Genomic DNA, 13126 nt, shown 5'->3' with positions numbered 1-13126 from the left:
GCAGGAAGGCCGAGCTGAAAAATGTGCATCCAGGGACCCAAAAGATTGTACTGTACACCCAGGGATATTCTGGAATATATTGAAATCTAAGCACCTGAGATAATGAAACCCACTGGCACGCATTGTCTGTAGTTGCTGCAGATGGATACAGTTATCAGGACCTAAGCCTGATGACCCAAGTCTTTATTTATTTCCAGATATATTTCCAGTATGTACTAGGGAGGAAGCACAGTATCACAGCATTGATGGTACTGCAAACTGCATACAATCGAGGCCAGGCCCCTTGCAGATGGTGCAGAATAAATAGACTGAGTGGGAGGTGTGTGCGAGTAGCAAGAAAAAATGACGTACGAGATGCAGGGAGAGCAGGACACTACATGGCTGATGCTGCCCAAATGACTGTTCAATCCAGATACCTCAGGTAATTTATTTCTTGCCATAGTGTCTGTTTAATGCAGCAATCCTAACAAACACCCTTGAGTAATAAGGAAAGGCTGTTTTTTTGTTTCCTATCTGTAGAATAGCGACAAAGAAACCAAATGACTTCCCCCACCCCCCCAATCACAAAGACATCAGTGGAAGAGCTGGACTTGAACCCAGGTCTCTCTTTGTCCCAGCTAACACCATCACTCCCAACACTTTCCATTCAATATCATTTAACGGGATGCTGTGACAATGGATTCTCAGCTCACCCCTCCTCTATGTCACTCCCCCAAATCTCCTGTGTGCTACAGCAGGGGAAGCTCCGACAGAGCTACATGCAGTATTGAAGGCAGGGTGATCCCTTGAACAGAGCAGATCTCTGCCGACTCAAACGGGTTTGTCAGCTGTACAGAGAGTAAAACTCGGCCGTAGGCTCTACCTAGCCCCTGCGCAACATTGCTCAAGCCATTTTACAGCATGTCACTTCTCATCGGATGAAGTGAAGTGCAGGGCACTATAATGGAAGATGACATGTTAGTAAGGAGGTGGTGGAGGGAAACCCATCTCTAGTAGAAATGGTTTTTAAAGTATCAGCTCCAGTGGGTGTATCTGCACGTGAAATTCATGCAACGCAATAGACTCCAGAACAGTTTGTACTGGAGTTAACTGCTCCCAGGCACAGAGTCTACATGTGCACCCAGGACGGCAGCACTTTGAGCCAGGGTGGAGCAGGCCTGGGCTGGCAGCAGGCTGGGTGTGGGGTGGGGGAGTTAGTCCCAAGCTTCAGGTGGCAGCATTGGATGGCAGGGCGGCTGGCAGGGGCACAAGAGTGTGGAACATGTGGAGCCACGTGGCTGGGCGAAAGATAGGGGTCTGGCCCCTGCTGCCTGAGCTGGCTGAGTACAATTTATGCCTGGGTCATCATCTACACATGAATTTCACCGTAGTTAATAACTCCATCATAAGATAGCACTGTCCATGAGTGGCAGAGTTAATTAACTTACTGCCCCCTAATACCAGCATAGACAGTGATGCTTTACTGTGACGCTAATTAGTCCACAGTAAAACGCACGTGTAGATGCACCCAATGGGAGTTACAAACTGCTCAGGAAGGAGTTCACTACTTGGGTGTGGAGGGGTTAAATATTCCATCGAAGGGGTAGAGGGAATCTCCACATTTTAGAAAAAGGTGTAAAAGGGTAAAAAATAAGACCCCCTGGGGATCCAAAAGGGAGGGACATTGGACTGGGTAAATAACAGGGGGTGGGGAGTACATAAAAAGAATACACAGGGATCAAAACAGTACTGCAGGTATGTGATTAAGTAGACTAAATGTAATGATATGCTTTATTTCTTTTTTATACTGTGAAGAGGCGAAGGCAGTTGCAGCTTCTGTGAGATATATATTTTATTCACCACCCAGTAAGCCACTGTCTCTAGCCAAATTGTTTGAATATTTACACATATAAACATTACATTGAAGAATTCTTTTATATATATGATTTCCCTCATAAATCTGTAATAACTCCAACCCCATGCAATCCCTGTCTATTACTCTAAATGTTGAAGTTTTGTTTCTATATTTGCCTGCATAAAAAACGTTTCAAAAGTTTCAATTCCAAAATGTGTTTGGTTATTCAGCTTTTTAAGAGGCTTTGGCTATACTCAAAAGCTCGTAGTCTTCCTCAGCGGGGTCACTGGTGATTGGAAGCAAAGATCTGGCAATGTAAGCAAGACAGGGGAACAGACATTAAAAGCATGCTACAGTGCACTGTTGAGTGACTCAACAGCAACTCCTGTGAAATAAATACAGAAGTATTTTCCAATTTGGTAAGTAACTTGCAATATATAAAAAGAAGAGCATGATACACTTATGATCAATCACAGCAGCTGAATAGGCAGCAACAATTTTGTCCAGAGTCAGATTAACGTACATTGATAGGAGACGGCAGCTACATATCAATATGATCTGTGCTCCTGCTTCCTTCCGCATTGATAAATGAGCCTTACAGAGGCAGAACTGATTGCACGATGCAATTTCCAACCTAATGAGTCAGGAGTGTGGAGCAACAGAAAAGGAAGGTTTGGTAGGTGTTTCTTCCTCCTTTCTCAGGCACCCCTGACAACTTCATGCATGTGAAAAGCCCATTACTACTTAAACCTTTATTATAATACATCCCACTGTCTGTTTTACAGGTTGGCTGAAATAAGTCCTACAAAGGTCACCCTGAGTAGTGTACAGACCTGGCTGCTCAGAGGTTAAGGGTCTGATCCAGGCTTCTGATGACAACCGAGCTCAATTAGTGGATGGGGCAGGCCAATTCAGGCACAAGACTTTCTAAGCCACGGGGCCAATGGTTACCTAGACAATGGAGCAAACCAAAGAGTTTGGTGTGCTGTTTCTTGGAAGTGTAAGACAGAAGATCTTCTTTGACAAAGTAATTGCTTGGGCAGATGGGGGACGGCAGTGGATATACTGTATCTGGACTTCAGCAAGGCTTCTGACAAAGTCCCACATGAACTTCCTGTAAAAATAATTGAAGCAATGGGGGCTAAACAAAACTACTACAAGGTAGATAGACAACTGGCTCATTAAGCAAAGGGTAATTATTAATGGATCCAAGTCAGAATAGCAGGAGGTTTCAAGTGGAGTCCCATATGGGTCTGTCCTGGGCTCAGTCTTTTTAAATGAGTGTATTAATGATTTGGATGCTGGAATTGAGAGCTTCTTGAGCAAGTCTGCAGACAACATGAAACTATGAACACATTGGAGGACAGGAACACAATTCAGGAGGATCATGACAGACTAGAAAAATGGGCTGAAGCTAACAGGATTAAGTTCAGTGGTAGCAGATGCAAGGTGCTGTATCTTAGGAAGAATAATCAAAAACACAAACATAAAATAAGTGACACCTGGCTGGATGGCAGTGCTGTGGAGAAGGATCTGAGAGTCCTGGTAGATCACAGACTCAATGTGAGTCTACATTATGAGGCAGCTGCACAAAAGGCAAATGCAGTTTTGGGTTGCATCAACAGAAGCATTAGGTGCAAGACGTGGGAGGTGATAGTGCCTCTATTCAAGAATAGTAAGGCCTCACCTGGTGTCCTGTGTGCAGTTCTGGGCCCCACATTTTAAAAAGGGCATGGAGAAATGTGAGGGTCCAGAGCCAGGCAGCAAACATGATAAAGGGCTCAAAAGGCAAGTCATATGAGGACAGGTTGAAAGAAATAGGCACATTCAGTTTATGGAAGAGGCATGATAGCAGCCTTCAAACACCTGAAGAGCTGCCATAAAGAAGACAGAAAACACCTCTTGCTACAGAGAGCAGGATGCAGGACATAGACCAATGGCTTGAAGTTACAGCAAAGTAGCTTTACACTGGCTATCAGGAAAAAAACTTCTTCACTTTTAGAGCAGTGAGGCAGGAGAAAAGATGCCTAGGGAAGTTGTGGAATCTCCATCATTGCCGTGTTCAAGAAGAGGTTGGATAAGCATTGGTCAGGGATGATCTAGGAGTAGCTAGCTAAGCCTGTGTTCTACTATGGGTCGTTCTAATGCTTATAGGCTTTGCTGGGTACTGCATGAGGCCAGGAAGGAATTTGTCTGCTCCTGTTGCTACCTCCCCCCACCCCACTTTTGGCCTTCCTCTGAAGCATTAGGTGTTGGCTGAGCTGAAGCCAAGGATTTTGACTGTGGTGTGCTATTGCTTCTGCTGGTGGAGAGAAGGAGAGAAAAATGCATTTGCAACTTTGAATCTGCAGGTCACTGTTGAGGCAAAAGGATCTAGGGATCTGCTGTCTACATAAGGCAGGGTGAGCCAGGGAAGCACATGATCATGAGAACAAGGTAGAGGAGAAAGGGATGAGAAATAGATTTGCTACACTGGAGAAGGAATGGGTGGGGGGGGGGCGGGAAGCAGATAGAAAGAGAAGATAGAATATAGAAAAGGAGAAGAGAAATGCAACTGGCTGCAAAAATAAGAAGAGAGAAGGAAACAATGGAGATAGCCAGGGACCAGAGTCTGAGGAGGAACCAGGGTGATATTCAGAAGAGCACAGGAGAGAGCACAGGGGAAGTCCTACAGATGGCACAACACTGGATGGTATATCTACCAAACCCAGAAAAAGGCAGGGCTCTAGCGGAGGACTCCTTGTTAAGAATTAATAGGATTGTCACCAGAGCAGATCCAGAAACAGAACCATGAGCTGCTGGCCAGCAGCAAATAAAAAGTATTGACCTGAAAGGAGTAGGGAAGAATCCATCCATCAGTACAAAACTGGGAGGAGCAGGGTATAACACTGCACTGGAACCAGGTTGACTACATTGAGTTAGGCAAGATGCTCAAAACAGCAAAACTTCAGCTGATCATTAGCAGAATTTCTCTAGGTGAAAGCATCTGAAGAGTATAGGAATAACAGAACAATGGTGGTGTAGTAGTCATGACCAGAACACAGGCAAAGAACAGCTTTCTTCAGGGAAGACAGACACAAAGGTAAAGGTGGTGAAGTAGTATTGTACCTGAAGGCTGCAATAGATTTAAAGAAATAAGGGGTAGCATGGATAAAATGCAGGATCTCCAAGTCAGAATCTCTTAGGCTAGGGACTGACATTCAAAAAGCCTAAGCCTGAATTGATTCAGTCTTTGCAGGTTAGTCTAACCTGGCTAGGCAAAACCAGTTTGCAAGTCCACAGACACTCCCTCTGGACTGACAAAATGCTGGGACATGCCTGACGTGGCTCAAGCTAGAAGCCGGGGGGTGCTAAAGCAGCCCTCCCTTCCCTTCCACAGTCCTGAGCTGAAGGGGGCGTGGCCAGATCCTGTCAGGATGCTCTGATTAAGGAGGGGTTCCCCCCACTCCCTCTGCCCCCCCACGCCGCCCAACCCCTCCGCCCCCCCAGCCTCCTCCACCCCCCTCCCAATGCATGGGTCTGCATGCCTCTGCAGCTGCAGGCAGGTATGGGTGTGCTCCCTGCTGCCTCCGATTGCCCTCCCCCTGCTCCCACCAGTGAAGCAAAGGAAAATCCTGGGCATTTGGGCAGATCTAAAAAAACCCGCCCAGACAGAGAGCAGAGGGCTTAAAAAAAAAAGGGGGACATGGACATATGGCAGGGGTGGGCAAAATGGGCCACATGCAGCCTGCCAGGCCATTCTATCTGGCTCACAGGGCCCCTAAAAAATTTAGAAAATTAATATTTATCTGCCTCTGGCTGCCTGTCATGCAGTCCTCAAAGGCTTGCCAAAACTCAGTAAGCGGCCCTCCACTCAAAATAACTGCCCACCCCTGACGTATGGTAACCCTATCTTGGCAGCGCACATGCACTTGATCAAAAATGTGACAGACAGATAGACAGAGCCCTTTATTCTATTAGATTGCTGGAAATTGTGTCATTAACTTCTCAGATACAAATTAGGGAACAAATGCTGCTGACAGCAGTGGGGTGCAGATGTTTCCGGATGAAGTTATTGAAATGTCTTCAACCAGTCATCACTGAGCCAACAAGAAGTTTTGCAGTTTTAGTCTTGGCTTTGCTAAGTAATGAAGACAGCACAGCAGAGCCAGTCATAGAAAATAACCTTGTAGCAAAATGGTGAGATGATTGAAGTATAAGTTTAAATTAAATGGTGGGATAGATAAATAAAAGAAGTCTGTAACTGAGTCTCTGGGTTTCAAAAAAGCAAACTGCTAAACTAATGGAAGTGGCTGGTAAAAACAGATGGATTAAAGAGCTCAAGGGACTTGAACATGGAAGGAACTAAAAGCTATGAAGAATCTGTACTTCAAGCAAGTCCAAGATCCTATAGGCAGGGGCCACAGACTTAACTGATGTAAGAACAACCTCAAGAAGGATATTATGAATAAGGAGAGAGCCTACCAGGCACTAGAAAAAGAACTAAGCAGCAAAGGAATTTGACAATTCTCCCTTAATCCCTATATTTGATTATGAAGAAAAAAAATCAATTGAATTAGACCTTGCAAAGAATATTAAGGCAAATTAGCATGAAGTCTGTCAGCTATATAAGAAAAAAGAGAACAGGAAAAAAGAAGAGATGGAGCCACTACCGCAGTGAGAATGGGGCAGAGATTTAGGATAATCTAGGCCAGTGAGAGCTAACCTTTTTGGTCAGCATATCACAAAGTAAACCCTGCTCCCTCCCCCAAGTGCCACTCTGAATTGCCTCCCCTGCCCAGTCCATTGCTCTGCTCTGTCTTCCCTGCTTTATCTGCGTTGTTCTTCCTGCTGCCTACTAGGTCTGCCATGTGCCAGATAAAGTAGCTGTGCACATGTGGCATGCGTGATATGGAGTGGACACTCCTGATCTAGGTGTAACCCCCAAACTAAATGAATACTTTGTTTCACTTTTCCAGTAAGCATGATTTTGTTGAACATGGGGGCAAAGGTAACATAGATAGTGGGAACCAAGGTGGGGAAATGGGAATTACTACAACCAAGATGGACACAAAACTCAAGGTTCTTCAAGCATTCAAGATGAGGAAACTGGACAATGTCCAACCACAAAAGTCTGAAAGAACTGGTGCTTGAAATTACAGGCCCAGCTGCAAGAATTGTCAACAATTCAGTGGTGATTTGATATGACTGGGGAACAGTAAACATAGGGTCATAGGAAAGTAGGGCTGGAAGGAACCTCATGACGTTATCTAGAGGCAGGACCGTCCCCAACTAAACCATCCCAGCCAAGTGTCTATCTAGCCTGCTCTTGAAAAGTGCCAGAGATGGAGAGTCTAGGACATCTTGAAGTAGCTTGTTCCAGTGCTTGACCATCTTCAGAGTCAGAAACCTCTTCCAGCTCTTCAACCCAATTTTCTTCTGCTGCTCCTAGTCCTGTCCCCTGAAGTTACAGAGAAGTGGTAACTGTATTTAGGAAAGGGAAAAGTGGTCTGGACAACTAGAACCCTGTGAGTTTTTAGAACAGATTTTGAAGGAAAGAATAATTAAAAGATCTGGAGATAACGGGAATATAGTTTCATAGTTGGTAGGGTTGGAAGGGTCCTGGGCAGAACATCAAGTCTGACCCCCTACCATGGCAGGAAAGAGTGCTGGAGTCAAATGACCCCAGCTAGGTGATTATCTAGCCTCCTTTTGAAGACCCCCAGGGTAGGAGTGAGCACCACTTCCCTTGGAAGTTGGTTCCAGATCCTAGCCGCCCTGACTGTGAAGTAGTGCCTCCTGATATCTAGCCTGAATTTACTCTCCATCAACTTATAGCTGTTATTCCTTGTTACTCCCGGTAGTGCTCAGGGAAACAGGGACTCTTCATTGCCTGCTGGTCCCCCGTGGCCAGTTTATAGATGGCCACCAGATCCCCTCTCAGCCATTTCTTGTGGAGGCTGAACAGGTTCAGGTCCCATAGCCTCCCCTTGTATAGGCCTTCCTTGCTGACCCCTGATCAGTAATGACTCCAAGATCTTTTTCTGCCTCTGTGCTGACAAGAAGGGAGTTCCCCAGTCTGTAGGTCTGCTGCTGGTTCTTCCTCCCCAGGTGCAGCACCTTGCACTTGTCAGTATTGAAACCTATCCTATTCTCATCAGCCCACCCCTGTAGCCTGTTCAGATCTAATTGGAGCCTGTCCCTCTCCTCTAGCGTGCCCACTTCTCTCCACATCTTAGTGTCACCTGCGAATTTGAACAAAGTGCTTTTCACCCCCTCATCCAAGTCACTGATGAAGGTGTTGAACAGTGCGGGCCCGAGGACTGAGCCTTGGGGAACCCCACTGCCCACATAGGATAACATGGATTTAACAGAGGTAGGTCATCCAAAAAACCAGTTGTCAAGGAAAACTAGTGGATAAGTCTGGCACAAAGGAAGTACCATGAATGCCATCTACCTGGATATCAGTGAAATATTTAATACAGTACCACCTGGGAAATTAACCACTAAGACAGAAAAAGATGTGAATTAGTAGAGCTGTAAGGTAGACAAGGAGTTAACTGGGTAAAGGGGGTGGGGGAGAAGACAGTATTGAATGGAGAAATATCATCCTGGAGTTGATCCCCCCCAAAAATAAAATCAGTCTTGAAAATACTGAAGGTTTGGTTCCATTCACATAAGAGTAAGGAGTGTCCTGATGGGAACTGATGATGACACAAAATAATGAGGTATCAACAAAGAAGAGGATTAGGATATCACATAGGAAGAACTAGATTTGACTAGAGAAATACAAATGGCATGAAACTCAGAATTCAGGGTCACGTATTTGGACTAACAATAAAAAGTTTCGGCTGCAAGCAGGGAGCCCATCTGTTGGAAGCTATCGAGCTGGTAAAAGGACCCAGGTTTATGAGCTGATCACAGGAGGACTGTGAGCTGTTCATGTAATTCAGCCATGAACAACAGCAAATTTGATCCTAGGATATATCAGGTGAGATATTTCCAAGTAGAGAGAGAAAAGTACTAGTAGTGCTGTTAGAGAGCCCCAGCGGCACTTCAGCTGAATTACTGAGTATAATTCTGATTATCCATATCCAACTGGGGGTCTTCAAGAGGAGGTTAGATGAGTATCTAGCTGGGGTCATCTAGACCCAGCACTCTTCCCTGCTTATGCAGGGGGTCGGACTCGATGATCTATTGAGGTCCCTTCCGACCCTAACATCTATGAATCTATGAATCTATGAACAGATAAAATGAAGGTTACCAGAATGATAGCGGTAGGGAGCACCTATCTTATGAGAGAAGGCTGAAAGGGCTTGGCTTATTTATCCTAGCAAGACAAAAGCCGAGAGGGAATCTGATTGTCATCTATAAATATTAGGGAGCAAATACCACAAAGGGAAAAGAACTATTTAAGCTAATGGACAATAATTGCACAAGAGCAAATAGGTATAAATTGGCTGTGAATAGATTTATGCTAGAAATTAGGCTTCTAAGTATTGGAGCAATGACGTTCTCTCACAGCCTTCCAGAGGGAGCCGTGGAGGCAGAAAAAACTTAGTTTGGTTCATGTCTAAAAAGGGACTGTACAATGCAGTGCCTGTATCTAAAACCCTAGAGGTCCTTTCTGATTCTATATACAGGCAGTCCTCACCTTACAACGTTTCGAGTTACAACATTTCGCACTTCCAACATTTCTAAACTGACACCCTGTTCCAACTTTCTGACATCAGTTTCGACTTTACAACGCTCGAGCTGATGTGATGCCATAAAAGTGAACAAGTCTGCTGCGTCACCCATCTCCCCGGAGAACATCGGTCCAAACTTACTTGGACATTTTCTTTAAGAAAGCAGACGAGACTCCAGAAAAACCTGCAGCCAGGACTCCTGAGAAGACTCCAGCCAAGAACCCTTCAAAAAGTCCAACCAAGAGCCCTTCAAAAAGTCCAGCAAAGTCACCTCAAAGAAGTCCTTCCAAATCAATATAATTGCTATTTACAATATAAATACATGAGTGTAGCTATATTACTCATCTATAATTGATTGAGAACAAAATTCTGGGGTATTTTTGGTGAAAATAAGGTATCAGACCTTGGTTCATGAACCAATCCCCCATTTTTAATATTGTTTCTTGTGAGAAAATTGGTTCTGAGTTACAACATTTCGACTTAAGACGCCGTTTTCAGGAACCGATTGTGTCGTATGTCCAAGGACTGCCTGTATTCCTAACTGGCCAGCTTCACTGTGGGCAGGACTGAACTGTTTAGTCTTAAATTAAGCCAAAAGGAAATAAACCCTTAAGCTTAAAAAAAAGAAAAAAGAAAACCAGATGTTGCATTTGAGGTGGTTCTGATTGATCCAAGTAAAAAAAAAAAGGACAAAAGAAGAGCGGCACAGCCCTTTACACAGCTTGCCCCTGGAAGAAATGACAAATCACAAATGAGCGCATAAAGCAGAACAATGGGCTTTTATGTCTGAAGGATCCCAGGGCAAAAATCTTTCTCCTGGGAAATATGTGACATCTGTTTTTAGCCTTAACGTTACAGTCTAGCCTCTTCTAGGTTAACTGAAGCTGTTGCTGGATACCATCCTGAAGGGGTCAGTTGAAATGAGTATGGCTGAACAGAACCAGAGCGGGAATAGACTCTCAAGGGTCATCTAGTCCTCTCTCATGCTCGGACTCAAGATTTGCTGCTCCTGAACCACCCCAGCCAGATGCCCAGCCAGCTTCTCCTTGAAGGAGAGTCCACAGCTTTCAAAGGCAGCTTGTGCCATTGTCCTACTCCTTTTACAAGCGAGCAAGATTTTCCCAACATAAATTAAATCTCCTTTGCTACAGTTTAAACCCATCGTCTCATGCCCTGTCCACTGTAGCAATGGAGAACTAGAGTGGTTCTTTGTATTTCTAAAGCTGCTATCATGCAAACTACCTAATCTGTTTTTCTCCAGACTAAGAATACCTCATTCCCTCAACCCGTCTTTGTTCATCTTGTGTCCCAACCCTTTGTTACTTTGGATCCTCTCCTGCCTTCATCAACGTAGTACTCCAGCTGATCTCCAACCAATGCCGGGCAGAAGGGTACCATCACCTCTTGTGTCTTACATGCAATACATTTTATGCTCATGCAGTCCCAAATTGGTACTTTTTTCTTTTCCATGACAATAGCACATTGCTGGCTTGTGTTGAGTTTGTGGTCCACTATATAACTAACATCTTTTTTAAAAGAGCTACTGCCCAGACAGTTATGCCCCATTCTGTAACTGCACATTGGGTTTCCCTTCCCTACATCTAGCTGTGTGAGATCCTGATGGCTACAATAGCTAGACACCTTCTAATTTCTAACCTGAATCCCCATTCTCCAATTTACCAAAAATCATTTTGATTTCTAATCCTACCCTCCCAGGCATTTGCAAGTCGCCAAAGTTCTGTCTCATCTGTACAGTCAATGAGGAAGCTGTTTGATTTTACATTCAGGTTATTAATAACATTAAACAGAACCAGATCCAGAACAGACCATGGTGACACCTCATGCATAGCAGCAACCATGACAGATGAAACAGGCAAAGTAATACAAATGGTCTCTCTAAAAAAAGCGACCATTACTTAGAATCATAGAAGTCGGGTCGGAAGGGACCTTGTAGATCTTCAAGTCCGACCCCCTGCCTGGGCAGGAGGAAAACTGGGCTCAAGTGACCCCAGCCAGGTAGGTCTCCAACAACTTGTGGCCGTTATTCCTTGTTATCCCGGGGGGCGCTAGGGGAAACAAGGTCTCCCCCAAACCCTTCTGGTCCCCCCTAGTGAGTTTATAGACGGTCACCAGGTCCCCTCTCAGCCTTCTCTTGTGAAGGCTGAACAGGTCCAGGTCCTGTAGCCTCTCATTGTAGGGTCTGCCCTGCTGTCCCTGGATCATGCGAGCGGCCCTCCTCTGGACCCTCTCAATGCTGTCCACATCCCTCTTGAAGTGGGGCGCCCAGAACTGGACACAGTACTCCAGCTGCGGCCTGACCAGCGTCACATAGAGGGGGAGGATCACCTCCTTGGCCCTACTTGAGATGCAACTGTGGATGCACGATAAGGTCCAGTTAGCCCTGCCGACCGTGACCTCGCATTGTCAGCCCATGTCCATCTTGGAGTCAACCCATCTTATAAGTGTGCTGCTGGTTACTACTGCCCAAGTGCAGCACCCTGCACTTGTCTGTATTGAAACGCATCCTGTTTTTGTTAGCCCACCCCTGCAACCTATCCAGGTCTTGCTGCAGTCTTTCCCTCTCTCCTAGCATGCCCACCTCACCCCAAATTTTGGTATCATCAGCAAATTTGAACAGGTTGCTTTTCACCCCGTCGTCCAAATTGCTGATAAAGAAATTGAACAGTGCGGGCCCAAGGACCGAGCCCTGGGGGACTCCGCTGCCCACTTCCCCCCAGGTCAAATGACCTGTCCACCACCACCCTCTGAGTACGACCCTTCAGCCAATTTGCAATCCATCTGACCATGTAGGCATCAATACCACAGGTGCCTAGTTTTTTTAATGAGGATGGGGTGGTCAAAAGGAAAGGAGGAAAGGAGGCTATTAATATTAATAATTATCTGTCTTGAGGAAGGATAGAATTGTCAAATTGCAATCAAGAGTTGGATGGCTGCAGCCTACTGGGCATATCTGCAGGTGCTCCCAGTTACAGTATAGGGCTGCCAAGTTAGAAATCTCATCAGTCTACCATTCCTGCCACACACCCCATGGCCTAACTGGATCTGCATACTCTAAGCGCCAGCAACAGCCTGCCCTTTTCCCTCCTCGGTACCATGAGGACCGTGTCACCTGCTCTGCAAGCAGCTTCACTGGCATCTCTCATGCTGCTCTGTCCAGTGAATCTATGTGAGAAACCCAGCAGCACACAAGGCAGTCCTGCTCCCATCTCAGGGCTTCCCTACCCACAGAGGCATACATAGGATTTCATACAGGTGAGGCAAAGCCTTGGATATCTCTACCTGTCAATGGGTCTGCCCTGCTTCAGGGAATGTGTTCCCTGAGATAGATGAGGTGATGGCCCTGGGCTGCCATTAGCCAGACAAGATGCAAAGGGAGCCCTATTATATCTGTACCCTGTCCACCCAACCACGAGCACCCCATTACACACCGCACGGCTCACTAGTCAGCTCCCAGCTGCCTTCCTAGCAGCAAATCCTGAGAGTTACGCACCACAGATAGGCCAGGGGCAAAGATCTGGCACTATCATTTTAGAATACGGGGAAAAAATAGATAAATTTAAGAGGCTGAAAAAGCGAATCTTCTGGTCTCCTCCTTAGTCAGCAT

The sequence above is a fragment of the Alligator sinensis genome, unplaced genomic scaffold (genome assembly GCF_000455745.1).
Source record: "Alligator sinensis unplaced genomic scaffold, ASM45574v1 scaffold13_1, whole genome shotgun sequence".
Lineage (NCBI taxonomy): Eukaryota > Metazoa > Chordata > Crocodylia > Alligatoridae > Alligator > Alligator sinensis.
This window is presented reverse-complemented; position numbering follows the sequence as displayed.